We start from the raw sequence: 27,080 nt of genomic DNA, 5'->3' as shown, positions 1-27,080 counted from the left end.
TGGGAGTGGGTTGGTGAGACAAGGTGTGAGGGAGAGAGGGGATGAAGTGGGAAGCTGGGAGGGGGTAGGTGAGACAAGGTGTGAGGGAGAGAGGGGATGAAGTGGGAAGCTGGGAAGGGGTAGGTGAGACAAGGTGTGAGGGAGAGAGGGGATGAAGTGGGAAGCTGGGAGGGGGTAGGTGAGACAAGGTGGGAGGGAGAGAGGGGATGAAGTGGGAAGCTGGGAGGGGGTAGGTGAGACAAGGTGGGAGAGGGGATGAAGTGTGAAGCCGGGAGGGGGTAGGTGAGACAAGGTGTGAGGGAGAGAGGGGATGAAGTGGGAAGCTGGGAGGGGGTAGGTGAGACAAGGTGTGAGGGAGAGAGGGGATGAAGTGGGAAGCTGGGAGGGGGTAGGTGAGACAAGGTGTGAGGGAGAGAGGGGATGAAGTGTGAAGCTGGAGGGGGTAGGTGAGACAAGGTGTGAGGGAGAGAGGGGATGAAGTGGGAAGCTGGGAGGGGGTAGGTGAGACAAGGTGGGAGGGAGAGAGGGGATGAAGTGGGAAGCTGGGAGGGGGTAGGTGAGACAAGGTGGGAGGGAGAGAGGGGATGAAGTGGGAAGCTGGGAGGGGGTAGGTGAGACAAGGTGTGAGGGAGAGAGGGGATGAAGTGGGATGCTGGGAGGGGGTAGGTGAGTCAAGGTGGGAGAGGGTATGAAGTGGGAAGCTGGGAGGGGGTAGGTGAGACAAGGTGTGAGGGAGAGAGGGGATGAAGTGGGAAGCTGGGAGGGGGTAGGTGAGACAAGGTGGGAGAGGGGATGAAGTGGGAAGCTGGGAGGGGGTAGGTGAGACAAGGTGTGAGGGAGAGAGGGGATGAAGTGGGAAGCTGGGAGGGGGTAGGTGAGACAAGGTGTGAGGGAGAGAGGGGATGAAGTGAGAAGCTGGGAGGGGGTAGGTGACACAAGGTGGGAGGGAGAGAGGGGATGAAGTGGGAAGCTGGGAGGGGGTAGGTGAGACAAGGTGTTAGGGAGAGAGGGGATGAAGTGGGAAGCTGGGAGGGGGTAGGTGAGACAAGGTGTGAGGGAGAGAGGGGATGAAGTGGGAAGCTGGGAGGGGGTAGGTGAGACAAGGTGTGAGGGAGAGAGGGGATGAAGTGGGAAGCTGGGAGGGGGTAGGTGAGAGAAGGTGGGAGGGAGAGAGGGGATGAAGTGGGAAGCTGGGAGGGGGTAGGTGAGACAAGGTGTGAGGGAGAGAGGGGATGAAGTGGGAAGCTGGGAGGGGGTAGGTGAGTCAAGGTGGGAGAGTGGATGAAGTGGGAAGCTGGGAAGGGGTAGGTGAGACAAGGTGTGAGGGAGAGAGGGGATGAAGTGGGAAGCTGGGAGGGGGTAGGTGAGACAAGGTGTGAGGGAGAGAGGGGATGAAGTGGGAAGCTGGGAGGGGGTAGGTGAGTCAAGGTGGGAGAGTGGATGAAGTGGGAAGCTGGGAAGGGGTAGGTGAGACAAGGTGTGAGGGAGAGAGGGGATGAAGTGGGAAGCTGGGTGGGGGTAGGTGAGACAAGGTGGGAGAGGGAGTGAAGTGGGAAGCTGGGAGGGGGTAGGTGAGACAAGGTGTGAGGGAGAGAGGGGATGAAGTGGGAAGCTGGGACGGGGTAGGTGAGGCAAGGTGGGAGAGGGGGTGAAGTGGGAAGCTGGGAGGGGGTAGGTGAGACAAGGTGTGAGGGAGAGAGGGGATGAAGTGGGAAGCTGGGAGGGGGTAGGTGAGACAAGGTGGGAGAGGGGGTGAAGTGGGAAGCTGGGAGGGGGTAGGTGAGACAAAGTGGGAGGGAGAGAGGGGATGAAGTGGGAAGCTGGGAGGGGGTAGGTGAGACGAGGTGTGACGGAGAGAGGGGATGAAGTGGGAAGCTGGGAGGGGGTTAGTGAGACAAGGTGTGAGGGAGTGAGGGGATGAAGTGGGAAGCTGGGAGGGGGTAGGTGATACAGGGTGGGAGAGGGGATGAAGTGGGAAGCTGGGAGGGGGTAGGTGAGACAAGGTGAGAGAGGGGATGAAGTGAGAAGCTGGGAGGGGGTAGGTGAGTCAAGGTGTGAGGGCGAGAGGGGATGAAGTGGGAAGCTGGGAGGGGGTAGGTGAGACAAGGTGTGAGGGAGCGAGGGGATGAAGTGGGAAGCTGGGAGGGGGTAGGTGAGACAAGGTGGGAGAGGGGATGAAGTGGGAAGCTGGGAGGGGGTAGGTGAGACAAGGTGGGAGAGGGGATGAAGTGGGAAGCTGGGAGGGGGTAGGTGACACAAGGTGGGAGGGAGCGAGGGGATGAAGTGGGAAGCTGGGAGGGGGTAGGTGAGACAAGGTGGGAGAGGGGATGAAGTGGGAAGCTGGGAGGGGGTAGGTGAGACAAGGTGGGAGAGGGGATGAAGTGGGAAGCTGGGAGGGGGTAGGTGACACAAGGTGGGAGGGAGAGAGGGGATGAAGTGGGAAGCTGGGAGGGGGTAGGTGAGACAAGGTGTGAGGGAGAGAGGGGATGAAGTGGGAAGCTGGGAGGGGGTAGGTGAGACAAGGTGGGAGAGGGGATGAAGTGGGAAGCTGGGAGGGGGTAGGTGAGACAAGGTGTGAGGGAGAGAGGGGATGAAGTGGGAAGCTGGGAGGGGGTAGGTGAGACAAAGTGGGAGAGGGGATGATGTGGGAAGCTGGGAGGGGGTAGGTGAGACAACGTGTGAGGGAGAAAGTGGATGAAGTGAGAAGATGGGAGGGGGTAGGTGAGTCAAGATGGGAAAGGGGATGAAGTGGGAAGCTGGGAGGGGGTAGGTGAGTCAAGGTGAGAGAGGGGATGAAGTGGGAATCTGGGAGGGGGTAGGTGAGACAAGGTGTGAGGGAGAGAGGGGATGAAGTGGGAAGCTGGGAGGGGGTAGGTGAGTCAAGGTGGGAGAGGGGATGAAGTGGGAAGCTGGGATGCGGTAGGTGAGACAAGGTGGGAGAGGGGATGAAGTGGGAAGCTGGGAGTGGGTTGGTGAGACAAGGTGTGAGGGAGAGAGGGGATGAAGTGGGAAGCTGGGAGGGGGTAGGTGAGACAAGGTGTGAGGGAGAGAGGGGATGAAGTGGGAAGCTGGGAAGGGGTAGGTGAGACAAGGTGTGAGGGAGAGAGGGGATGAAGTGGGAAGCTGGGAGGGGGTAGGTGAGACAAGGTGGGAGGGAGAGAGGGGATGAAGTGGGAAGCTGGGAGGGGGTAGGTGAGACAAGGTGGGAGAGGGGATGAAGTGTGAAGCCGGGAGGGGGTAGGTGAGACAAGGTGTGAGGGAGAGAGGGGATGAAGTGGGAAGCTGGGAGGGGGTAGGTGAGACAAGGTGTGAGGGAGAGAGGGGATGAAGTGGGAAGCTGGGAGGGGGTAGGTGAGACAAGGTGTGAGGGAGAGAGGGGATGAAGTGGGAAGCTGGGAGGGGTTAGGTGAGACAAGGTGGGAGGGAGAGAGGGGATGAAGTGGGAAGCTGGGAGGGGGTAGGTGAGACAAGGTGGGAGGGAGAGAGGGGATGAAGTGGGAAGCTGGGAGGGGGTAGGTGAGACAAGGTGTGAGGGAGAGAGGGGATGAAGTGGGAAGCTGGGAGGGGGTAGGTGAGTCAAGGTGGGAGAGGGTATGAAGTGGGAAGCTGGGTGGGGGTAGGTGAGACAAGGTGTGAGGGAGAGAGGGGATGAAGTGGGAAGCTGGGAGGGGGTAGGTGAGACAAGGTGGGAGAGGGGATGAAGTGGGAAGCAGGGAGGGGGTAGGGGAGACAAGGTGTGAGGGAGAGAGGGGATGAAGTGGGAAGCTGGGAGGGGGTAGGTGAGACAAGGTGTGAGGGAGAGAGGGGATGAAGTGAGAAGCTGGGAGGGGGTAGGTGACACAAGGTGGGAGGGAGAGAGGGGATGAAGTGGGAAGCTGGGAGGGGGTAGGTGAGACAAGGTGTTAGGGAGAGAGGGGATGAAGTGGGAAGCTGGGAGGGGGTAGGTGAGACAAGGTGTGAGGGAGAGAGGGGATGAAGTGGGAAGCTGGGAGGGGGTAGGTGAGACAAGGTGTGAGGGAGAGAGGGGATGAAGTGGGAAGCTGGGAGGGGGTAGGTGAGACAAGGTGGGAGGGAGAGAGGGGATGAAGTGGGAAGCTGGGAGGGGGTAGGTGAGACAAGGTGTGAGGGAGAGAGGGGATGAAGTGGGAAGCTGGGAGGGGGTAGGTGAGTCAAGGTGGGAGAGTGGATGAAGTGGGAAGCTGGGAAGGGGTAGGTGAGACAAGGTGTGAGGGAGAGAGGGGATGAAGTGGGAAGCTGGGAGGGGGTAGGTGAGTCAAGGTGGGAGAGTGGATGAAGTGGGAAGCTGGGAAGGGGTAGGTGAGACAAGGTGTGAGGGAGAGAGGGGATGAAGTGGGAAGCTGGGTGGGGGTAGGTGAGACAAGGTGGGAGAGGGAGTGAAGTGGGAAGCTGGGAGGGGGTAGGTGAGACAAGGTGTGAGGGAGAGAGGGGATGAAGTGGGAAGCTGGGACGGGGTAGGTGAGGCAAGGTGGGAGAGGGGGTGAAGTGGGAAGCTGGGAGGGGGTAGGTGAGACAAGGTGTGAGGGAGAGAGGGGATGAAGTGGGAAGCTGGGAGGGGGTAGGTGAGACAAGGTGGGAGAGGGGGTGAAGTGGGAAGCTGGGAGGGGGTAGGTGAGACAAAGTGGGAGGGAGAGAGGGGATGAAGTGGGAAGCTGGGAGGGGGTAGGTGAGACGAGGTGTGACGGAGAGAGGGGATGAAGTGGGAAGCTGGGAGGGGGTAGGTGAGACAAGGTGTGAGGGAGAGAGGGGATGAAGTGAGAAGCTGGGAGGGGGTAGGTGACACAAGGTGGGAGGGAGAGAGGGGATGAAGTGAGAAGCTGGGAGGGGGTAGGTGAGACAAGGTGTGAGGGAGAGAGGGGATGAAGTGGGAAGCTGGGAGGGGGTAGGTGAGACAAGGTGGGAGAGGGGATGAAGTGGGAAGCTGGGAGGGGGTAGGTGAGACAAGGTGTGAGAGGGGATGAAGTGGGAAGCTGGGAGGGGGTAGGTGAGACAAGGTGTGAGGGAGAGAGTGGATGAAATGGGAAGCTGGGAGGGGGTTGGTGAGACAAGGTGTGAGGGAGAGAGGGGATGAAGTGGGAAGCTGGGAGGGGGTAGGTGAGTCAAGGTGGGAGAGGGGATGAAGTGGGAAGCTGGGAGGGGGTAGGTGAGTCAAGGTGGGAGAGGGGATGAAGTGGGAAGCTGGGAGGGGGTAGGTGAGACAAGGTGTGAGGGAGAGAGGGGATGAAGTGAGAAACTGTGGGGGTTGGTGACACAAGGTGTGAGGGAGAGAGGGGATGAAGTGGGAAGCTGGGAGGGGGTAGGTGAGACAAGGTGGGAGGGAGAGAGGGGATGAAGTGAGAAGCTGGGAGGGGGTAGGTGAGACAAGGTGTGAGGGTGAGAGGGGATGAAGTGGGAAGCTGGGAGGGGGTAGGTGAGACAAGGTGTGAGGGAGAGAGGGGATGAAGTGAGAAGCTGGGAGGGGGTAGGTGAGACAAGGTGTGAGGGAGAGAGGGGATGAAGTGAGAAGCTGGGGGGGGTAGGTGAGACAAGGTGGGAGGGAGAGAGGGGATTAAGTGAGAAGCTGTGAGGGGGTAGGTGAGACAAGGTGGGAGGGAGAGAGGGGATGAAGTGAGAAGCTGGGAGGGGGTAGGTGAGACAAGGTGGGAGGGAGAGAGGGAATGAACTGAGAAGCTGGGAGGGGGTAGGTGAGACAAGGTGTGAGGGAGAGAGGGGATGAAGTGAGAAGCCGTGAGGGGGTAGGTGGAAGAGGTAAGGGACTGAAGAAGGAATGTGATAGGAGAGGAGTGTGTTTGAAAGGAGAAAGGGAAGGAGGAGATGATGACTAGGTGAGATTAGAAGGAGTTAGAAGGGGTAAGAAGGGGTAAGAAGATAAGAAGGGGTAAGAGAGGATCTAGATTGGAGATCGAAAAAGAGAGGAGAAGGACGGGGAGATAAATCACTGGGAAGTTGGAGAAATCAACGTTAATGCCGTCAAGTTGGAGGTTTTTAGGCAGAATAAGATCTTGCTCCAAAGTCTGTTGTCTGCAGTCTCTGAGGCCCCAGCATTCTACTGCAGTCTGATGTTACCGAAAGGATGCAAACCTTCGGGAAGGGCTTCTCAGAGCTCCAAAACTTCTCATCATGTGATGTGCTTATTTTCTGCTGAAATGGACTTTTCTCCTCATTATACACCCAGTGGCCACTTTATTAGGCACACCTGTACACCTGCTCATTATTGCAAATATCTAATCAGCCATCGTGGCAATGAATCAACATATAAAAACATGCAGACATGGTCAAGAGGTTCAGTTATTGTTCAGACCAAACATCAGAATGAGGAAGAAAGGCGATCTATGTGATTTGACCGTGGAATGGTTGCTGGTGCCAGATGGGGTGGTTTGAATATCTGAGAAACTGCTGATCTCCTGGGATTTCCCAGCACAACAGTGTCTAGAGTTTACAGAGAATGGTGCAAAAAACAAAAAAAAACGAGCAGCAGTCACGTGGGCGAAAATGCCTTGTTAATGGGAGAGGCCAGACTGGTTCAAGCTGCCAGGAAGGCAACAGTAACTCAAGTAATGATATAATACAGCACTGGTGTGCAGAAGAGCATCTCCAAGTGCAGAGCAGGTGGCACCTTGAAGAGGATGGGCCAGAGCAGCAGAAGACCATACTGGGCTTTGTTACTCTACCTAATAAAGTCTAATTCACTGGTGTTCAGCCACTCCCTTGCAACCCCCTTACAGAATTTACAATCTCCTGGGGGAGCTCAGCGGGTCAGGCACCATCTTCAGAGGGAGATGAACAGTTGATGTATTGAGCTGACAGCTTCATTCTTCAAACCAATTCGTCCACAGATGGTGTCCGAGTTCTTCCTGCAGTTGGTTTTTGCAGATGTTCAGGTGGACGCCGGACGCTGTGCTCTCTGCTACCACACCAGCCCAGGGACCAATGAGCGATATCGGGAACATTTCAGACACTCTGCGGAACACATCTGGGAAAAGCAGCTTCGCTTCAGCTCAGACCGTGCTTGACATCACTCAGCTTCCATGATAATGGCAGAGGCTGTACGGTTAGATTCATCACCGTCTCACTTGACTGGGGATCCAATTGGACAGCAGGGCTGGATGAAGCTTGCATTCTTAGCCAGCAGCAAGAGCTTTTCAGGTTTAAAGTTCAAAGTAAATTTATTACACTGGACTTTTATTTTGCTTATGACAGATCACCTGAAGCTGAACACAAATAGAATTTCAGACTACTTGTATCGCGTAGGAATTTGGAGAAACAAGAAACTAGCTTATATTGAATGTAATATAATATAATATTATATATATTATAATATAGTAATTGGATATAATGTGTTTAATTGCATAATGGTGCTGATGCTTTGCAATAGTTCAACCAAGCTAAAAGTCTTTTGTTGATGATTTTCATTTGTACTCAGTGTCTGAGGCTTCTCGCTTAAGTGTCCAACAATAATCAGCCAGTATTGATGGATTCCAGTTGCCCTGATACCGTTTCTCCATGACTGCAATGTCCTGGGGAAACCTTTCACCGTGCTCGTCACTGACAGCACCAAGATTTGCAGGGAAGAAGTCTAAATGGGAATGCAGAAAATGAATCTTCAGTGACATGTTGCACTTCATGGTTTTGTATGCTTGAAGCATGTTGTCAACCAGCTGCACGTAGTTTGGTGCTCTGTAGTTGCCAAGAAAACTTTCAACAACATCCTTGAATGCTTTCCATGTGATTTTCTCCGGTCCCACTAGATATGCTTTGACTTGCCTGTCGTTGATGATCTGTTTGATTTGTGGACCAAAAAAATGCCTGCCTTAACCTTGGCATCAGTTATTCAGACATGAGTCATGAATTGATATAACAGATGTAGGTGATTTCAGAAAATGGTGTGTAATAGGGAAAATCCACGGTGATTTTCATGATCAGGTGTGTCAGATCCAGAAGGTACACCCAGTGTTCTCAAGGTGCAAGTATCTCACCATATAATCATATGTAGGTTAAGACCTACAAGTATCTGGGAGTACAGTTAGACGAGAAGCTAGACTGGACTGCCAACACAGATGCCTTGTGCAGGAAGGCACAGAGTCGACTGTACTTCCTTAGAAGGTTGGCATCATTCAATGTCTGTAGTGAGATGCTGAAGATGTTCTATAGGTCAGTTGTGGAGAGTGCCCTCTTCTTTGTGGTGGCGTGTTGGGGAGGAAGCATTAAGAAGAGGGACGCCTCACGTCTTAATAAGCTGGTAAGGAAGGCGGGCTCTGTCGTGGGCAAAGTACTGGAGAGTTTAACATCGGTAGCTGAGCGAAGGGCGCTGAGTAGGCTACGGTCAATTATGGATAACTCTGAACATCCTCTACATAGCACCATCCAGAGACAGAGAAGCAGTTTCAGCGACAGGTTACTATCGATGCAATGCTCCAGAGGTCAATACTCCCCAATGCCATTAGGCTTTACAATTCTACCGCCAGGACTTAAGAACTTTTTAAAAGCTATTATTAATGCTTTTTGAGATAGTGATTAGATGCATATCATATTTTTTTACTGAGTTAAGTATTGTATGTAATTAGTTTTGCTACAACAAGTGTATGGGACATTGGAAAAAAGTTGAATTTCCCCATGGGGATGAATAAAGTATCTATCTATCTATGTATCTATCTATCTATACAGAAGTTTGAAAATATAGAACCTTTCTAAGCTAATCCCACCCTGTCTCAGGGCAAATAGACCATATTGGTTGTGTCAGATATAGGAGCAGACTAGCCCAGAGGGAAACAGATTGTCCTCTTACTCCTGACAGCTTTTCCAGACCCATGGCCCAATGTTGTCAGCACTCTGCAGAGATCACAAAAATTGCTGCCTACAAATGGCAGCAGGAGGTTGTTTGAGGGAGGGGTGAGGACCCAGTCATCGTGTTTAGGAAGCTAAAGTGGGGGTAGTTTGTACAGAATGAGGGGACACTTCACCTCCTGGTCTCACCTATCACCTGCATGTACTCATTCTTTTCCAGTCCTGGTCAAGTGTCTCACTCCAAAACACTGACTGCCCTGTGTAGAAGCTGTATGGCATTGGTGGTGGAGGTGGATATGATAGGGTCTTTTAAGAGACTTTTGGATAGGTACATGGAGCTTAGAAAAATAGAGGGCTATGGGTAAGCCTAGTAATTTCTAAGGTAGGGACATGTTCGGCACGACTTTGTGGGCCGAAGGGCCTGTATTGTGCTGTAGGTTTTCTATGTTTCTATAGCGGCCATATTTCATTAGGTGTTTGAGGAGGTTTGGTATGTCACCAAGCGCTCTCACAAATTCCTGCAGACATACTGTGGAGTGCATTCTGACTGCTTGTATCACTGTCTGGTATGGGGGGGGGGCACTGTACAGGATTGGAAAAAGTCGCAGAGGGTTGCAAACTCAGCCAGCCCACCATAGGCATTAGCCTCCCCAGCACTGAGCACACCTTCAATGGGTAGCACAATCTTCAAAAGGTGATGCCTCAGAAAGGACCCCCATCATTAAGGACCCCCATCACTGAGGACATGTTCTATTCTTAATACTGCCACTGGGGAGGACATTCAGGAGCTTGAAGACATACACTCAACGCTCTAGGAACAGTTTCTTCCCCTCTGCCGTCAGCTATCTGAAGAGTCCATGAACCCATGAACACTACCCCACTATTTGGCTCTCTCTTTGCACTCTCTATCATTATGTGCCATGTCATGGGTGATCATGGTCTATGACCATATTATTCTTGGCAAATATTTCTACAAACCTGGTTTGCCATTGCCTTCTGGGCAGTGTCTTTACAAGGTGGGTGACCCCAGCCATTATCAATACTCTCCAGAGATTGTCTGCCTGGCGTCAGTGATCACATAACCAGGACTTGTGATCTGCACCGGCTGCTCATACGACCATCCACCACCTGCTCCCGTGGCTTCACAATGACCCTGATTTCGGGAGGCTGGGGGTTGGTCGGGGTGCTGATCAGGTGCTAAAACTTGTCCAAGGGCCAAGGGAGGCACGCAGGCCAGCGGAGGGAAGGATGCCTTGAAAACTCCTTAGGTAGAGATGTATCTCCACCCCACCACCCACTACTTGCACTACTTATTTAATACACTTTTTAGAATATATTTCTTATTGTAATTTATCACAATTTTAATGTATTGCACTGAACTGCTGCTGTAATAAACAAATATTTTGGTATATACCAATGATATGAAACCTAATTGTGATTCTAATTGGCTTGCTGAGTTCCTGATGCACCATCAATAACTCTAGGAGACTGGAAGTGAACGATAGGCTTTTACTAACAGTGAAAAGGGAGCACGGAGACTGAGGGAGGAGCAGTGCCTCCAAATCGCCTTTATACAGGGGTCTGTGGGAGGAGCCACAGGAGCAGTCAGCAGGGGGCGTGTCCAGACAGGTATATGTAGCTTACCACAGTTCCTCCAGCACTTCAAGTCATGTCAAGTTTATAGTCATTTAACTGTATACATGTGTACCATCAAATGAGACAATGTTTCTCCAGATCAAGGTGTAAAGCACAGTAGTACACAGAACAGACATGTAACACACAATAAACTAGGAAAGTAAGAATTAAATCTACAAATGAATTACATGGAGAGCAACAAAGTAAAGTTCACCCTCTCGGCAGTTCTCACAGTCCTTTGTAGGGATTCCGGTCTGATGCTCCACTGCTCCCGTACCAGTCAGAGATGCAGCTCATGCTTTGCCTTCTGTTTAGTTTCAGTCTGGTTAGAGTAGGGAACAGGTCAGAGCTTTGATACCTTTTGCAGACCGTTTATCATTTAGGAACGCTTGGCTTAGTATGTTTAAGAATGCGATGCTTAAGTATGTTTGAAAATGCTTAGACTACTTATTTAGTTACTGCTAGTTTTAGTTTCATTGGTTATATCATTACAAAATTGTTCATCTTTGCTGGTTTCTCAATAAAGGATCAAACGAGCTTTTATCAACTTTGGAACTTTGTTTTTCTGGATAGCATGTCACCAATCGCGTGCCCCCCCCCCCCCCCCATGCCTAGTCTCTGAGCACTTTTGCTTTGTTTTATAGAGACTACTACATTTTGTCAACAAAAATATAGTTATACTAAATGAGCACCCTCTACGGTAAAGGATTGGCTCGGACCTGTTGGCAAAATTGGAATCGGAACACTGAGAAGCCAGAGCAGATTGCGGCCAGTAGCGGCCGTTTGTTGATTTGCGCTGTTTGTTTGTGGTTTGAACCACAGTTGGATTGGTCAGCGCTGATTTGTCGATTTGCACTGTTTGTTTGTGGTTTGAACCACAGTTGGATTGGTCAGCGCTGATTTGTTGATTTGCGCTGTTTGTTTGTGGTTTGAACCACAGTTGGATTGGTCAGCGCTGCCCACTTGTTTGGTGGTGGTGGTGTTTGCCTGAGGGTTTGTTGCTTTGTTCTATTGAAGTGCTGAAATATTCCGGTGGTCAACATTTGAATTGAACACTCTTCATTTGGTCCAGTTTAAATGCTGCATATGTATGGATGGTCCATTGGTTACATTTATCATCATCATCTGTCTACACCACTGGCGTTTAGGGCAGCGAGGAAGGTTCTCCCTCTCCGGTGGTGTTCAGGGCTTCCTTCATCGTGTCAGTAGCTTCCTCTCACTATTCACTACTGTCAGTCATACAAGTCCTGGGTGGAGACTCAGGAATTCCATCGCACTCAGATGTAAAAGGATTCTTCATTGCTGTTTCCATAACAATTTTGGGTTGTTAGCCCTGAGTTGAACCCCCGATCCTGGAGGATCGTTGAACCACTCTTAGTCTGGCCTCTAACCTTTGACCTATTTGACATAGGTGACCCTACCACGATCCAAGGGATAAAACCCTGACTCCAGCCAACATCGCTCTCTGGGTCATTGAGTCATGCAAGCTTCCAAACCCTACCACAAGGCTGTGGACCTCTTGGAGGTGACTATGTTTATTGAGTTGGAATATCGCCTAGTGCAGCAGATGAACAATGAGTTAAGTGCAGGTGGTGCAGCTAGAAAAAGTAACCTGAGTAGAACTGACGTCATTGACCTTGAAGTCTGGACTAAAAGAGAAACTAAACTTACTCCGAAAGCTTTAGCGATTAGAATCAAAAGTTTTCAAAAGAAATAAGAAAATTGTGAGCAAAGTTAAAGGTTTAATATCATCAATTAAAGATCTTATGTGAGATTTTAAAAATATCTTACAAATGCAGTCTTAACTTAAAGACTTGAATAGTCTCCCTGAAGGTGTTGCTGAGCAGCATCACATGTTGCTGTCTTTAATTCCAGGGTCAGGGTCAGGTAGACAAGCTGAAAGTTTTGTAGATATTGAAAACCTTAGAAGTGAAATTACAGAGGATGCCGAACAATGGCTGAAGCAAGCATACAATGTTGAAGGTCATGTGTTGAAACAAGTGAAGCTATTCTTGACAGATAGACCTCAATATGTGCGGTTGGGAGACTGTAGGTCTGACACGGTGGTCAGCAGCACAGGAGCGCCGCAGGGAACCGTACTCTCTCCGGTCCTGTTCACCCTGTACACATCAGACTTCCAATATAACTCGGAGTCCTGCCATGTGCAGAAGTTCGCTGATGACACGGCCATAGTGGGGTGTGTCAGGAATGGACAGGAGGAGGAGTATAGGAAACTGATACAGGACTTTGTGATATGGTGCAACTCAAACTACCTGCGTCTCAATATCACCAAGACCAAGGAGATGGTGGTGGACTTTAGGAGATCTAGGCCTCATATGGAGCCAGTGATCATTAATGGAGAATGTGTGGAGCAGGTTAAGACCTACAAGTATCTGGGAGTACAGTTAGACGAGAAGCTAGACTGGACTGCCAACACAGATGCCTTGTGCAGGAAGGCACAGAGTCGACTGTACTTCCTTAGAAGGTTGGCGTCATTCAATGTCTGTAGTGAGATGCTGAAGATGTTCTATAGGTCAGTTGTGGAGAGCGCCCTCTTCTTTGTGGTGGCGTGTTGGGGAGGAAGCATTAAGAAGAGGGACGCCTCACGTCTTTAGTTTTGCTACAACAAGTGTATGGGACATTGGAAAAAAGTTGAATTTCCCCATGGGGATGAATAAAGTATCTATTTATCTATCTATCTATCTATCTATCTATCTATCTATTCCTCAAGTTCCAAGGCAAGTTTTGACGCTTGCATAAAGCTGAGGATCCACAGGATGATGTATGCCCGAGCCACAGTGTGTCAAATGTGCATGCACCAAGTTCTGTTGCAAAGAGAGCACCCTCTGAACCTAATACCCTCTCAGCATGCATTAAGATGGAGGCTAACCTAGCTGCATTAATCTCACGGCAGTAATTATTGAAGGACAAACTTGCGCTGGAAGAGCAAGAGGAGCAGCTACAAAGGAGGAAGAAATTGCTGTACAGATGGCCAGTGTGGCGGGTGTACAAGTGTTCCAGCAGGACAGTCCTATGGCGTGAGTTTCTTTAATGATAAGGCACAGAGAAAGCCAAACACACGCAATGTTACTGTTGAACCAATTTTTCCACAAATGTCCGTGAAGCGTAAGATAGATCTCCAAGGGGTGGTTCACTCTCAGCCTGCACTAAGGAAGCATTCTGAACCTATGACATACCAACAGCTCAAAGTGCTCATGGGACACTCACTAATATTCATGTTTTAGATGATACAGGTGGAAAAATGAAATAACAACCTTACTAGCAGAACGACAATGCATTGCTTCTCTGCCAAAAAGAAAGATTCAAATCTTTGACGGCAATCCGTTGCAGTATCATGCATTCGTAAGGGCTTTTGAGAGTAGTGTTGAAGGCAAGACTGGTAACTGTGCTGACTGTGTCTATTTCCTGGACTGGAGGGCACCCAAGAGGACTTGTCAGACGTTGCCAGCATGTTGGCCCTAAGGAAAGATATCTAAAGGCTACTAGAACAGTTTGGTGATGAACAGAAATTCTTAACATCTCACAAGCATCTGGATAGAGGAATGTAAACATTTTGAGCAACGTGGCCTCTAGAAGGCTGAAGTTGAAGAATAAGACATGGGTGTCAGTATCTTCTTCAGTTCTTTTCTATTAGTTCCAGGTCCAGTTTTAGCTTTACCTCACCATGGCCACGGTAGTGGCAAAGCTGCTTTCTTCAGCCTTACAATGAAATTGTGGCTTAGTTTTGTTCACACTCTTGCTTACTGCACTGATGCAGCATCCTGTATACACCCAAACAATGGGTGTGTAGCAATCTCTGCTTGTCTTTTGTTACAATGAATGCCGTGCAGATTGAAGAGGAGGTGGACACAGGAACACGTATAATCCGTCACATCTTCTCTTGGATCCATTGGCTTGCCTTCTTTGATTTAAGAACCTGCTCTTGTTTCTTAGTTGGAAGAGGAATCAATTGAATATCGTTTTTATGCCGTCTGACTCAGGTGAAGAACAGCAAGTGTATTCTTTGGGGAAAGAGACTGAGAAGGCTAAATGGGCCGAGATTATCTCTTAGTGGTGGATCTCTGTAAGGCTGAAATGGAAATTGTTGGTTTTTGTCAAAGAAAGAGATTTCCAGATGAATTCTCATTTGCAAAGGTGAGAAAGTCTGAGAAAGGTCCTCAATTCTACCGTTAAGAATCTTGACGGTTTCCACACAGTCTGTTGTGAAGTAGAGGCTTTTATCAATGGTCATCCAATTACTGAAGTATCCTCTGATCCCAGTGACTTGGAAGCACTAACGCCTAACCATCTGTTGCTTCTGAAGATCTCACCAGGAGGGTTCCAAAAGGAAGACGTTTATGCTTGTCATAGGTGGAAGCAAGTCCAATATATGTCAAACTTGTTTTGGAAATGTTGGGTTGAGGAGTATTTACCATAGTTACAGGAATTTCGGAAATATAAAGTGGGGCTGTTCCACTCTTTTGACCTCAGAAGTCCGGGTCCAGTGGTATGTACAAGTATCACAAACCGGGGTCTTCCCTGGTTGCAGTGGATTACCATGATGCCTTCCCGGCCGTTAGATCTCATCGGCCCAGTCCGCCGGAGCTGACTTCGCACGCTAGGACAGGCATGTCCCTGTCTCACCGGTGCACAGCCTGCCTGTTGAAGCAGTGTACTGGGATGTGGCTGCTGTCACATGCAAACTGTTAGGAATCACAGGTGAGAGGTGAGTGTCTGGTGGGATCCAGAGGTGAATGAGTTGTCCCAGAATGGACACGAGAAGCCCCTTCACCAGAGGTGATACCCCTCCTTGGACACCACATAGGTTCAGCGTAAATAGATCAACTTAGAAACTGTTGGTCGAAGTTCTTACTTCTGTACTGTCACTCTCTGTGGCGTTAGCCACAGGAAACAGGAGCTTGGCTCACCTTTTCTAATCCCAACTGGCCTCTAGTTCCCTAATGTCCTGGAAAAAGGGCAGGTAATACTTAAGGTTCCAGGTGACAGTGTGTCCAAAGGCTACGGTTAAGATGTTGCCTACTATACTGGTATTCAATTAATATAGATGGCTCTCTTCCACTGTGTTGGGCAGCATGGTAGAGTAGTGGTTAGAACAACGGTTTAAAGTACGAGAGACCCAGACTGTTTAACTGTCACTACCTGGAAGGAGTTTGTACGTTTTTCCCGTGACCGCGTGGGTTTCCTCCAGGTGCTCCAGTTTCCAACCACAGTCCAAAGACATACCGGTTGGTAGGTTAACCGGCCATTGTAAATTGTCCCGTGATTAGGCTCGGGTTAAATCAGGAGATTGCTAATGTTATGCCCTGAAAAACGAGGAGAAATAATCGTGACAAAGACGTGAGGTGGTTTCCTCATTGAGAATTTACTCAAGTGGAGAAAGTACCGCGATGTCCCCTGGGTATGTGGGTGGAGACAGAAGCAATCGACCTCTGGCTAGCAGATCAAGGCTACTCTGCAGATCACTGATAATACTATCAGAGCTTAACTTTACACAATTGTTACAAACCTCATAACTGGGTCACTTACCAGCAAAGATGGAGACGTCCGTTGAAGTCTGATGATACTATTTTTAACAGTATTTATTAGTAAAAATACACAAAAATATTATCAATGCAAATATACAGATAATATACGTCGTCAATACTAAATTTAAAAGTGCGGGTGTAATAATAATCAATAAGAAATAAGCTCTATTGTTGTCTAGGGGATAATGTATTGTCCGATAGAAATATAAAGTTCACTCAGTTCATGCAGGCTGCAGCCGTTGGGGACCGCTGTGTTGCTATTGTTGGAGAGAGAGAGAGAGATTTGGAGAAAAACTTGCCGGCTTTCCTTTATGATTTCGATCCGTCGGAGTCTCGTTGGTGTGGCCGTTCACTTGTGGCCTCTCCTTTAGCTAAGCCGTTCTTCCGTGGTGAGCCCGCCAACCCAGGCAAGGGAGGACGCACACGAGCCCCCACCGGCTTTTGTTATTAAACGCTGTCACGGGATTTCTAGCGTTTCTCCTGGTGCGTCTAAAGGGGTTGTTCCCCAGACCCCTCTTTCATCCTTACTCACGGGGTCTCAGATGTCAATCAGGTTGGGATGATGCAATCCCTCAACCAGACCACTCTGGTTGTCCCCTGAGGGTTTTCAATGAATAGTACAGTACTCAATACACAATTCCGTCTCCAAGAGACAATGGCCGTTATCAGTGATTTCGTTCCGCTGAGGCCAGGACACATTCCAAACCTTGTGTATTCTGCGTGTCTCTCTCTCATTTCCTGGGTCCCAGACCCAAATTAATAGCAATCTTGCAATTCTCAAAAAGGAGGGGGCGACGTTGTACCCTTCGGCCCCTCAGAGTTGCTTCACATTCATAACACAATAAAGAATGAAAGAAACAATGAAATTAATTAAATACCTGTTAGTATTTTAGCCCTTTTTAACATGTGTTTTCACTGTTTTTAAACAATTTTTGAACTTAACAGATCTTTAGTGTCTTATCCTTTAACTTGTCACACACTCCCCTACAAAAATAAATGTTGTCCCAACATTAAACAATTTTCCCTTTTCCCTTTTTTTTCAGTCTCTCATGAACTTGGCACTGAAGACCTTCTGTGAGTTGGTACTCAAGGGTCACAGTTTGATGACTGTCAATAGTCCATAATCACAGGGCCACAGTACCTGCCTGGTGACGAGCCACTGAGACAGTCTATACGCAGTCTTTCAACAGTCCGTTAGTCTCTCATGGCAATGATCTGCATAAACAGTCTATGCATTGCCCGTGACGTTAGTCAAACATCAAGTCTGTAGGCTCACACTGGCTAGTGTTGCAACTTCCTCAGAAATCGGGGCAGGCAGAACTGTCATAATAGTTTGTACTGTGCCAATTAAAGTGCGCCCCGGCAGAACAATGTCATGGCCAGTTGGGTTAGAAACATCAACTGTGATGACTGGGAGTACACCCTTCCTGACTCTGACTGGTATGTCACAAAACTCAAGACCACCTGGCCACTGCGGGTTCAGGTCTGGCTGGAATAACATGGTCACGTCCTCTTTAAAGGGCTGTGCAGCTACACGACAGTTAACTTGAATACTGCTGTGTTTTGAGACTGCAACCTCCTCTTTTTTCATTTTCACTGCATACTCATCTTCTAGCTCTGCACTAACAGCCTGGATAAAAGCTCTCACCTTGTTTCCTTAAGGTTAGGGTTAGGGTTAGGGAACCTGGGAAACCTGGGAAACCTGGGAAAGCTTTCCTCACCGTGCTGTACTGTTTAGTCTTCTCGGTCTTAGTCAGGATGTGCTCAATAACATTGAAGCCAATGATGGGATGAGACAGGTGCCAGCCTTTCATTACAAGCACTGGAAGGATCAGTTCTTCTGCTTGGTCATTTTCAGAGGCTGGCCGGAAAGCCGTTTCAATCCATCCCAAGTATGGCATTTCAGTTCCGTTTGCAGCAGTCAATGTCAAATCATCACATGAGTCGAGGATCTCAGAGACGTCTCTCAGCCTTGTGGTTGGCAAGTATTCCTCTCTCCATCCTTCATCGATGACTGACACCTGAGAGCCTGTGTCCCATAAAGCTTGCTGTTGGTGGCCATCCAGGTAACACTCGACAATACACTGCCTGCCAACGAGTGAGGTGACTTTGTGGGGGTGGCCAACCTTCTCTTCACAGGATGACCATTGTTTCCGTTTGTCAGCCAAGTCTATAATGCCACAATCTGCACGTTTCTGGGACTCTTTGCTAGTCACGGTTAACACCCGTCCCGTGGTGGTAACCATTCCCTGTTTAACGGAGCCTCGCTCGACGGTCTGATTCCTCTAATTTTGCAGCCGGCTTGAAAATGTTCTCCACTTCCACATCGGCAGCAGTGCAGACAGCGTCCATTTGCTCCCGTCTGCTGGCAGACGTAAAATCTCCGTGGAGCATGGACAGAGCGGCTAGTGTACTGATTAGGTCCACACTGAGGCTGCATTGGAGCAGGTGGTTGCGGCTGACTGTAGCTGTTGTAATACTGTTGCGGTGAAGCAGGTGGCTGAGGGTCTCTATCTGGCCTGACTGCAGGTGGGGCACAGGGCTGTTGCTGAAACCTCGTCTGTTGTAGAGTCTCTTTAATCTGAGCTATCTCTGCACTGAGACCTTTTAAAGAAGCTACACCTGTCTTAAGCTCTTGTATCTCCGTTAACAGTTCAGGGGAATCCTGTGTTTTGTCTTCCGTCACCCGGCACGTAGCAGGTGGCTGATCCCCTGACTGCTCTACGCTTACACTTGTTGCTGACTGTGGGGTGTTAAACTTCTTTTTGTTTCTTCTTTTGGCCTCATTAGCACAGGCGATGTTTAACCTCTCATTGGAGGTCTCAGTATCGAGGAGGATGTCTATCCTGATACTGTCATTCTGGAGACCAGTAAGTAATGTGTGTAAGCACATGCGCTGGGCTAAAGCTGGATCATACCTAAGCCCTGATTCTGACTCTTGGGAAGCAAACAGCACTTTCTGCCTCACATCTAGAACCCGCATGAGGAAACTCTGAGGGGTTTCTTTGCTGTTCTGTGCTTCAGAAGCTAGCTGCTTGTAAAGCTCTGTGGCACTCTCCTCTTGGAAGTGGGAGTGCAGGATGCGTCGGAGTGTGAGGAGAGTCAGGTTGGGTCTTCCTTCCAAATAGCTGCGTAACTGTGAGCCTGGAGAAATAGCTCTAACTACCGCATCTACTATTTCTATTTCAGGATAACCTCTGTTCAGTCCATTCTCAATCTGCTGAGCAAAGCTGGAGAATGTCAGTTTATCCTTTTGGCCTGGTTCGCCTAGTTGGCCAGAGAGTTTGAGATCTTTGTGCCAGCATGGGCTTGGCTGCTGCGGCTGAGCACTGACGGAGGGCCGCCTGCTGACTTGTGGGCTCACGGTAGTTCGAGACTGGTACTGAGATTCATGAACAGCAGCATTAACGGGGTGAGCTGCTCACCTTCCCCAGCTGGGGCTGCTCCATTATCTGTCCTTGGTCAAGTCTGCAGTTCTCTCCTTCAGCCGCAACAGTTCTGACCTGCCGTTATCGGCTAACTCTGCCACTTCTTCTCTTTCAAGGAATTTCATTACATGAGTCACTAGTGATATGCGGGACTTTCCTTCAACAGCTGTTCTTCGCTCGCCTGATATGTCGAGAAAATCACAAACTTTGAGCAAATTGTCTCTAGTCAGGGTACGTAACCTTCCTACTACCGCTTCCTGTAGCTCTTCGAAGGCGGACGTGTTGACAGGACAGGAGAAACTCACTGTGCAGGAGTTGGCTCTGAACTGGATGGCCTTTAACGTCCCTGATGATCTCTGACTGGCCTCGGATGACGTGTACTCCACCACCAGCTTCCAGCTCTCCTCGAACAGCAGCGCCTTTCCTCACTACAGCCTGCCTGAGTTGTATTGTGGGGCGAATTTAGCTGCTGCAGCATTCGGCCACCAGGTTGTGGACACCGGACATCTGAAGCGCCATCCCAGCGGTGCCTCCATAATGTTACGCCCTGAAAAACGGGGAGAGATAATCACGACAAAGACGTGAGGTGGTTTCCTCATTGAGAATTTACTCAAGTGGAGAAAGTACCGCGATGTTCCCTGGGTATGTGGGTGGAGACAGAAGCAATCGACCTCTGGCTAGCAGATCAAGGCTACTCTGCAGATTACTGATAATACTATCAAAGCTTAACATTACACAATAAAGAATGAAAGAAACAATGAAATGAATTAAATACCTGTTAGTACTTTAGCCCTTTTTAACATGTGTTTTCACTGTTTTTAAACAATTTTTGAACTTAACAGATCTTTAGTGTCTTATCCTTTAACTTGTCACACTAAGCAGTATGGCTTGAATGATTGGAAGGGCCTATTCTGCTCTGTATCCCAATGAGTTAGTAAATAAAGGATGTAATGTTCAGACTTTATAAAACACTGGTGAGGTCTCACTTGGTGTATTGTGGGCAGTTTTGAACCATAGAACATAGAACACTACAGCACAGTACAGGCCCTTCAGCCCTCCATGTTGTGCCGACCCATATAATCCTTAAAAATAAGTACTAAACCCACATTACCCCATAACCCTCCATTTTTCTTTCATCCATGTGCCTGTCCAAGAGGCTCTTAAATACCCAGTCTCCCAGTGGCCACACATTTTAATTCCACGTCCCATTCCCATTCTGATATGTCTATCTATGGCCCCCTCTACTGTCCACACTCAGGTTGGAGGAACAACACCTTATATACCGGCTGGGTAGCCTCCAACTTGATGGCATGAACATTGACTTCTCTAACTTCTGTTAATGCCCCTCCTGCCCTTCTTACCCCATCCCTGACATATTTAGTTGCTTGTTTTTTCTTTCTCTCTCTCTGCCTATCACTCTGCCTGTTCTCCATCTCCCTCTGGTGCTCCCCTCCCCCTTTCTTTCTCCCTAGGCCTCCCGTCCCATGATCCTTTCCCTTCTCCAGCTCTGTATCACTTTCACCAATCACCTTTCCAGCTCTTAGCTTCATCCCACCCCCTCTGGTCTTCTCCTATCATTTTGCATTTCCCCCTCCCCCTACTACTTTCAAATCTCTTAGTATCTCTCCTTTCAGTTAGTCCTGACGAAGGGTCTCGGCCAGAAACATCGACAGTGCTTCTCCTTATAGATGCTGCCTGGCCTGCTGTGTTCCACCAGCATTTTGTGTGTGTTATTTTAAATACCCCTAATGTTTTAGCCTCCACCACCATCCCTGGCAAGTCATTCCAGGCACTCACAACCCTCTGTGTAAAAAACTTACCCCTGATCTCTCCCCTAAACTTCCCTCCCTTAATTTTGTACCTATGGAGATAGGAAGCCCGAAATTGTACATTCTGGGCCTCCTATCTTACAAAGGATGTGCTGAAATTGGCGAGGGTTCAAAGGAGGCTCATGAAGAATATTACAGGATTGAATGACTTGTTATATGAAGAGTGTTAGATGGCTCTGGGCCTGTATCACTGGAATTCAAAAGAATGAAAGGTGACCTCATTGAAACCTATTGAATGTGAAAGGCCTCGATAGAGTGAATGTGGAGAGGGTGTTTCCTATGGTCAGGGAGTCTCAGAGTTGAGGGGTGTCCTTTTAGAACAGAGATGAAGAGGAACTTCTTTAGCCAAAGATTGGTGAATCTGTGGAATTCTTTGCTACGGGCAAAGAATTGTGTATCGTAAGCAGTTTTGGGCTTCTTATCTAAGAAAGGATGTGCTGACACTGGAGAGGGCCTAAAGAAGGTTCACAAGAATGATTCCAAGAACAAAAGGGTTGACGTGTGAAGAGAATTCGATGGCTCTGGGCCTGTACTCACTGGAATTTAGAAGATTGAAGGTGGATCTCATTGAAATCTATCAATATTGAAAGGCCTAGATAAAGTGGCTATGGAGAGGATGTTTCCTATAGTGGTGGAGTCTCAGAGCAGAGGCACAGAATAGAGCGACGTCCATTTAGAATAGAGATGAGGAGGAATTTCTTTAGCCACAATGAATCTGTGGAATTCATTGCCACTAACGGCTGTGGAGTACAAGTCATTGGGTATATTTAAAGCTGAGATTGGCAGGCTCTTGAAAAATCAGGGTGTCAAAGGTTGGGGGGAGAAGACAGGAGAATGGGGTTGAGAGGGATAATAAATCAGTGAAACCCTTTTTCACTGGGCATCTCTAGAGACGCAGCTCATTAGCCACTAGCTAACAGTCACCAAAATAGCGATGAGGAGCCACCATTCACAAACACCAAACCCTTGAGGGGACATCTCGCCCACCCGAACTCTGATCTGTGCAAATACTGTGTAAATACTGCCCCCACACAATTAGCTGTTGGCAAGAAATGCAATTATAAAGAAAGCACATTTACACATTTCAGCTTTATTGAACAGTTGGTAGGGAAGAGAAAAGAAAAATAAATTAGAAATGGCTCATTGCAGTCAACCCAGTCCAAATGTGAACATAAGTTGGAGCTCATATCATATATAAATATATATTTATTTGCAGGGCTGTACTTTACTGATATCTTGTACATTTTTGTTATGTAGTATGTACGAGGACCAGATCCTGAATCCATTGAAATCTTCAGACGACCACATCTTGTGCTGGGCTAGCACTGTGAGGGTGCAGCACCAGGTGCTGTACCACACTCTCCCTGGTGGGGCCCACAATCTCCGACACTTCTGAGCACAAACTGTGCCCTTCAGTCGCTTTCCATGCATTGATTAATTGAAATCTCATTTCCTTCCGCCAGACTTCCTTAATATTAATGTAGCCCATTCTCACGCACACACAGAGAGCTAATGGATTCAGTTCAAAACACAGTGGCGAGTTTACAAAAAAAATTGCCAAGCAGCTAATGAGTGGAAGGAAGATGAATGCTGGAGAGCTCAAATCCAGTTTAATCTTCATCATACAATAAACTCATCCAGCCTTTGGGAACACTTCTACAATTTAATTTTGGTAAATATTTTCTGTTGACTTTGGCTTGGGTTGGGATGCTAGCTGGTGTGTGAGATGGCTGGGTGCCCGGTCTTGGCCATGTTTCTTGATCAGAGAACCTGGGATATATCTGCACAGGGGTTAGTCTGGACGCAGCTGTACTGGTCCAGAACACGCGGGGCAGCCGAGGAGACTTCCATGCAAGCAAACAGCCATGTAGTCTTCTGCACGGTGAGGGATCCTCAAGCAGCTAATTCACTACCCTGGGGGCTCTCCAGTAACCCCGGGGGCTCTCCAGTAACCCCTGCTTGATGGTGCCCGAGGCAGGCACGGGGTCTAGCTCTGACTGCACGGAAGGAAAACCAGAATCAGGTTTATTATCACAGCCATATAGAACCATACAACACAGCAGCACAGAATACAGGCCACTCGGCCCTTCTAGTCTGTCCCAAAACTTTATTCCGCAGGTCCCATTGACCTGCACCCAGTCCATAACCCACCAGACCTCTCCCATCCATGTATCTATCCAATTTATTCTTAAAACTTAAGAGTGATCCCACATCTACCACGTCAGATGGCAGTTCATTCCATACTCTCACCACTGTCTGAGTGAAGAAGTTCCCCTTAATGTTCCCCCTAAACCTTTCCTCTTTCACCCTAAAGCCATGTCCTCTTGTATTTATCTCTCCTAATCTAGGTGGAAAGAGCCTACTCCCATTTACTCTGTCTATACCCCTCATAATCTTGTAAACCTCCCTCATTCTTCTATGCTCCAAGGAATAAAGTCCTAACCTGTTCAATCTTTCCCTGTAACTCAACTCCTGAAGACCCAGCAAAATCCTAGTAAATCTTCTCTGCACTCTTTCAATCTTACTGATATCCTTCCTATAGTTAGGTGACCAGAACTGTACACAATACTCCAAATTTGGCCTCACCAATGTCTAACACAACCTCAACATAACATCCCAACTCCTATACTCAGTACTTTGATTTATGAATGCCAGGATGTCAAAAGTCTTCTTTACAATCCTGTCTACCTGTGACGCCACTTTCAGGGAATTTTGTATTCAAACTCCCAGATCCCTTTGTTCCTCTGCACTTCTCAGTGCCCTACCATTTACTGTGTGTGTCCTACCTTGATTTGTCCTTCCAAAGTGCAAATTCTCACACTTGTCTGCATTAAATTCCATCTGCCATTTTCTGGCCCATTTTTCTAGTTGGTCCAGATCCCTCTACAAGCTTTGAAAGCCTTCCTTGCTGTCCGCAACACCTCCAATCTTAGTGTCAACAGCAAACTTGCTGATCCAATTTACCACATTATCATCTAGATCATTGACATAGACAACAAACAACAATGGTCCCAGCACAGATCCCTGAGGCACACCACTAGTCACAGACCTCCAGTCTGAGAAGCAATCATCCACTACCACTCTCTGTCTTCTCCCACACAGCCAATTTCGAATCCAGTTTACAACTTCTCTATGGATACCTAGTGTCTGAACCTTCTGAGCCAACTTCCCATGTGGGACCTTGTCAAAGACCGTACTAAAGTCCATGTAGACAACATCCACAGCCTTTCCTTCATCTACTTTCTTGGTAACCTTCTCGAAAAACTCTACAAGATCGTTAAACACGATCTACCACATACAAAGCCATGCTGACTATCCTTAATCATCCCTTGGCTGTCCAAATACTTGTATATCCGATCTCTTAGAACACCTTCCAATAAGTTAACTACTACTGATGTCAGGCTCACCGGCCTGTAATTACCTGGTTTACTTTTGGAGCCTTTTTTAAACAACGGAACAACATGAGCTACCCTCCAATCCTCCAGCACTGCACCCGTGACTAAGGCCCCTGCAACTTCTACACTAGTCTCTCTCAAGGTCCAAGGAAATATGTCATACCCGGGGGATTTATTTACCTTTATTTGCTGTAAGGCAGCAAGCACCTCCTCCTCTTTAATCTCTATATGTTCCATGACACTACTGCTTGTTTCCCTTCCTGCCATATACAATATGCCAATTTCCTGAGTAAATACTGAAGCAAGAAAACTGTTTAAGATCTCCCCCATCTCGCGAGGCTCCACACATAGACGACCACTCTGATCTTCTATCAGTTTTGTCCCTTACTATCCTTTTACTCTTAATATACTTGTAGAAACCCTTCAGGTTTACCTTCACATTATCTGCCAAAACAACCTCATGTCTTCTTTTTGCCTTCCTGATTTCCTTCTTTAGTAGTTTCTTACATTTTCCATACTCTTCAAGTACCTCATTTGTTCCTTGTTGCCTATACCTCTCTCTTTTTCTTAACCAGCTCGCCAATATGTCTTGAAAGCCTGTTAACTTTGCCTTTAATCCTGGCAGGAACATGCAAACTCTGCACTCTCAAAATTTCACCTTTGAAGGCCTTCCACTTACTGAACACATCCTTGCCAGAAAACAACTTATCCCAATCCACTCTTCCTAGATCCTTTCTCATTTCCACAAAATCGTCATATGGAGACATGGAACGGACCCAAGTGCAGGACACAGGCACTGAAGTACTAGGGGCAGGAGGGGAACAACTGAACGAGAGACAAAACGTGGAGACCGTGATGTGCGTGAGGGACATGATGTTCAAAGTGATGCTGGGGTTCTGAGAGAGTCTTAGAGTTCAGGCAGGCAGGAGGATCCCAGAGTTCAGGCAAGGCAGGAGGATCCCGGAGTTCAGGCAAGGCAGGATTCCGGAGTTCAGGCAAGGCAGGATCCCGGAGTTCAGGCAAGGCAGGATCCCGGAGTTCAGGCAAGGCAGGATCCCGGAGTTCAGGCAAGCAGGAGGATCCCAGAGTTCAGGCAAGCAGGAGGATCCCAGAGTTCAGGCAAGCAGGAGGATCCCAGAGTTCAGGCAGGCAAGGAGGATCCCAGAGTTCAGGCAAGGCAGGATCCCGGAGTTCAGGCAAGGCAGGATCCCGGAGTTCAGGCAAGGCAGGATCCCGGAGTTCAGGCAGGCAAGGAGGATCCCAGAGTTCAGGCAAGGCAGGATCCCGGAGTTCAGGCAAGGCAGGATCCCGGAGTTCAGGCAGGCAAGGAGGATCCCAGAGTTCAGGCAGGCAAGGAGGATCCCAGAGTTCAGGCAAGGCAGGATCCCGGAGTTCAGGCAAGGCAGGATCCCGGAGTTCAGGCAAGGCAGGATCCCGGAGTTCACTGGGCAGGCCGCATAACTCCTAGGCAGGGCCCGGACCTCCCAGGCAGGAACACAGGGGCCTGAGCAGGTCACAGGGCACCTGAGCAGGTCGCGGGGCACCTGGGTAGGTTGCGGGGCACAACCCATCGGCAGCGGGGGATGGAAAGGGGCAGAGTCCCCCGTCGGGCAACAGCAGTCCAGCCAGGCTTGCCCAGCGGAGGCAAGGGATAGGAAGGGATCTAGGTCCAGGGTGACTGCCAGACTTACTTGAAGAACTCGTCTTTAATGAGGGGAACTCCACGTAGGGCATCCAGAGGAACAGGATAAGCAGGGCAACCCCCGAACTTCACTCGGTCCCAGAGCCCCCTATATACACCGCCAGCCGATGGGCATCAGGTGCGCCTCCTTGAGCCCCAACAAGCCACGATGATCCACAGGTGTGACTAATCGGGCTCAAGGGCGAAAGGAGGGACGGCTACAAGACCCGGAATGCGGGCTCCAGACCGGACCATAACAAAAATTGGCCCTTCTCCAATTTAGATCCGCGAGGACCAGACCTATCCTTATCCATAATTGAAACTAATGATATTATGGTCACTGGACCCAAAATGTTCACCTACACATACTTCTGTCACCTGACCTGCCTGGTTCCCTAATAGGAGATCAAGTATTGCATCTTCTGTCATAGGCACCTCTATATATTGATTTAGAAAACTTTCCCGAACACATTTAACAAACTCCAAGCCAGCTGGCCCTTTCACAGTGTGGGAGTCCCAACCAATATGTGAAAAGTTAAAATCCCCAACTATTACAACTTTCTGTTTCTTACATCGGTCTGCTATCTCCCTACAGATTTGCTCCTCCAATTCTCTCTGACTATTGGGCAGTCCATAATACAACCCTATTAATGTGGTCACACCTTTCCCGTTCCTCAGCTCCACCCATATGGTCTCTGTAGACGAGCCCTCTGGGCTGTCCTGTCTACACACAGCTGTGATATTTCCCCTGAATAGTAATGCCA

General features: G+C 48.8%; 1 long non-coding RNA gene across 1 annotated transcript in view; it reads right to left on the bottom strand.

Moving 5' to 3' along the window:
- Window positions 1-23,171: 23,171 nt before the first annotated feature.
- The window catches only part of LOC140736614 (uncharacterized), a 65,427-nt gene continuing 61,518 nt past the window's right edge, over window positions 23,172-27,080 (bottom strand). The window contains exon 3 of the long non-coding RNA XR_012100989.1: window positions 23,172-23,237. This is a non-coding gene — a long non-coding RNA (uncharacterized lncRNA). The remainder of the gene's footprint in view (window positions 23,238-27,080) is intronic.

Source organism: Hemitrygon akajei, chromosome 12 (genome assembly GCF_048418815.1).
Source record: "Hemitrygon akajei chromosome 12, sHemAka1.3, whole genome shotgun sequence".
Taxonomy (NCBI): Eukaryota; Metazoa; Chordata; class Chondrichthyes; order Myliobatiformes; family Dasyatidae; genus Hemitrygon; species Hemitrygon akajei.
Note: the sequence above shows the minus strand (reverse complement) of the source record. Positions and strands in the feature narration are given on the sequence as shown.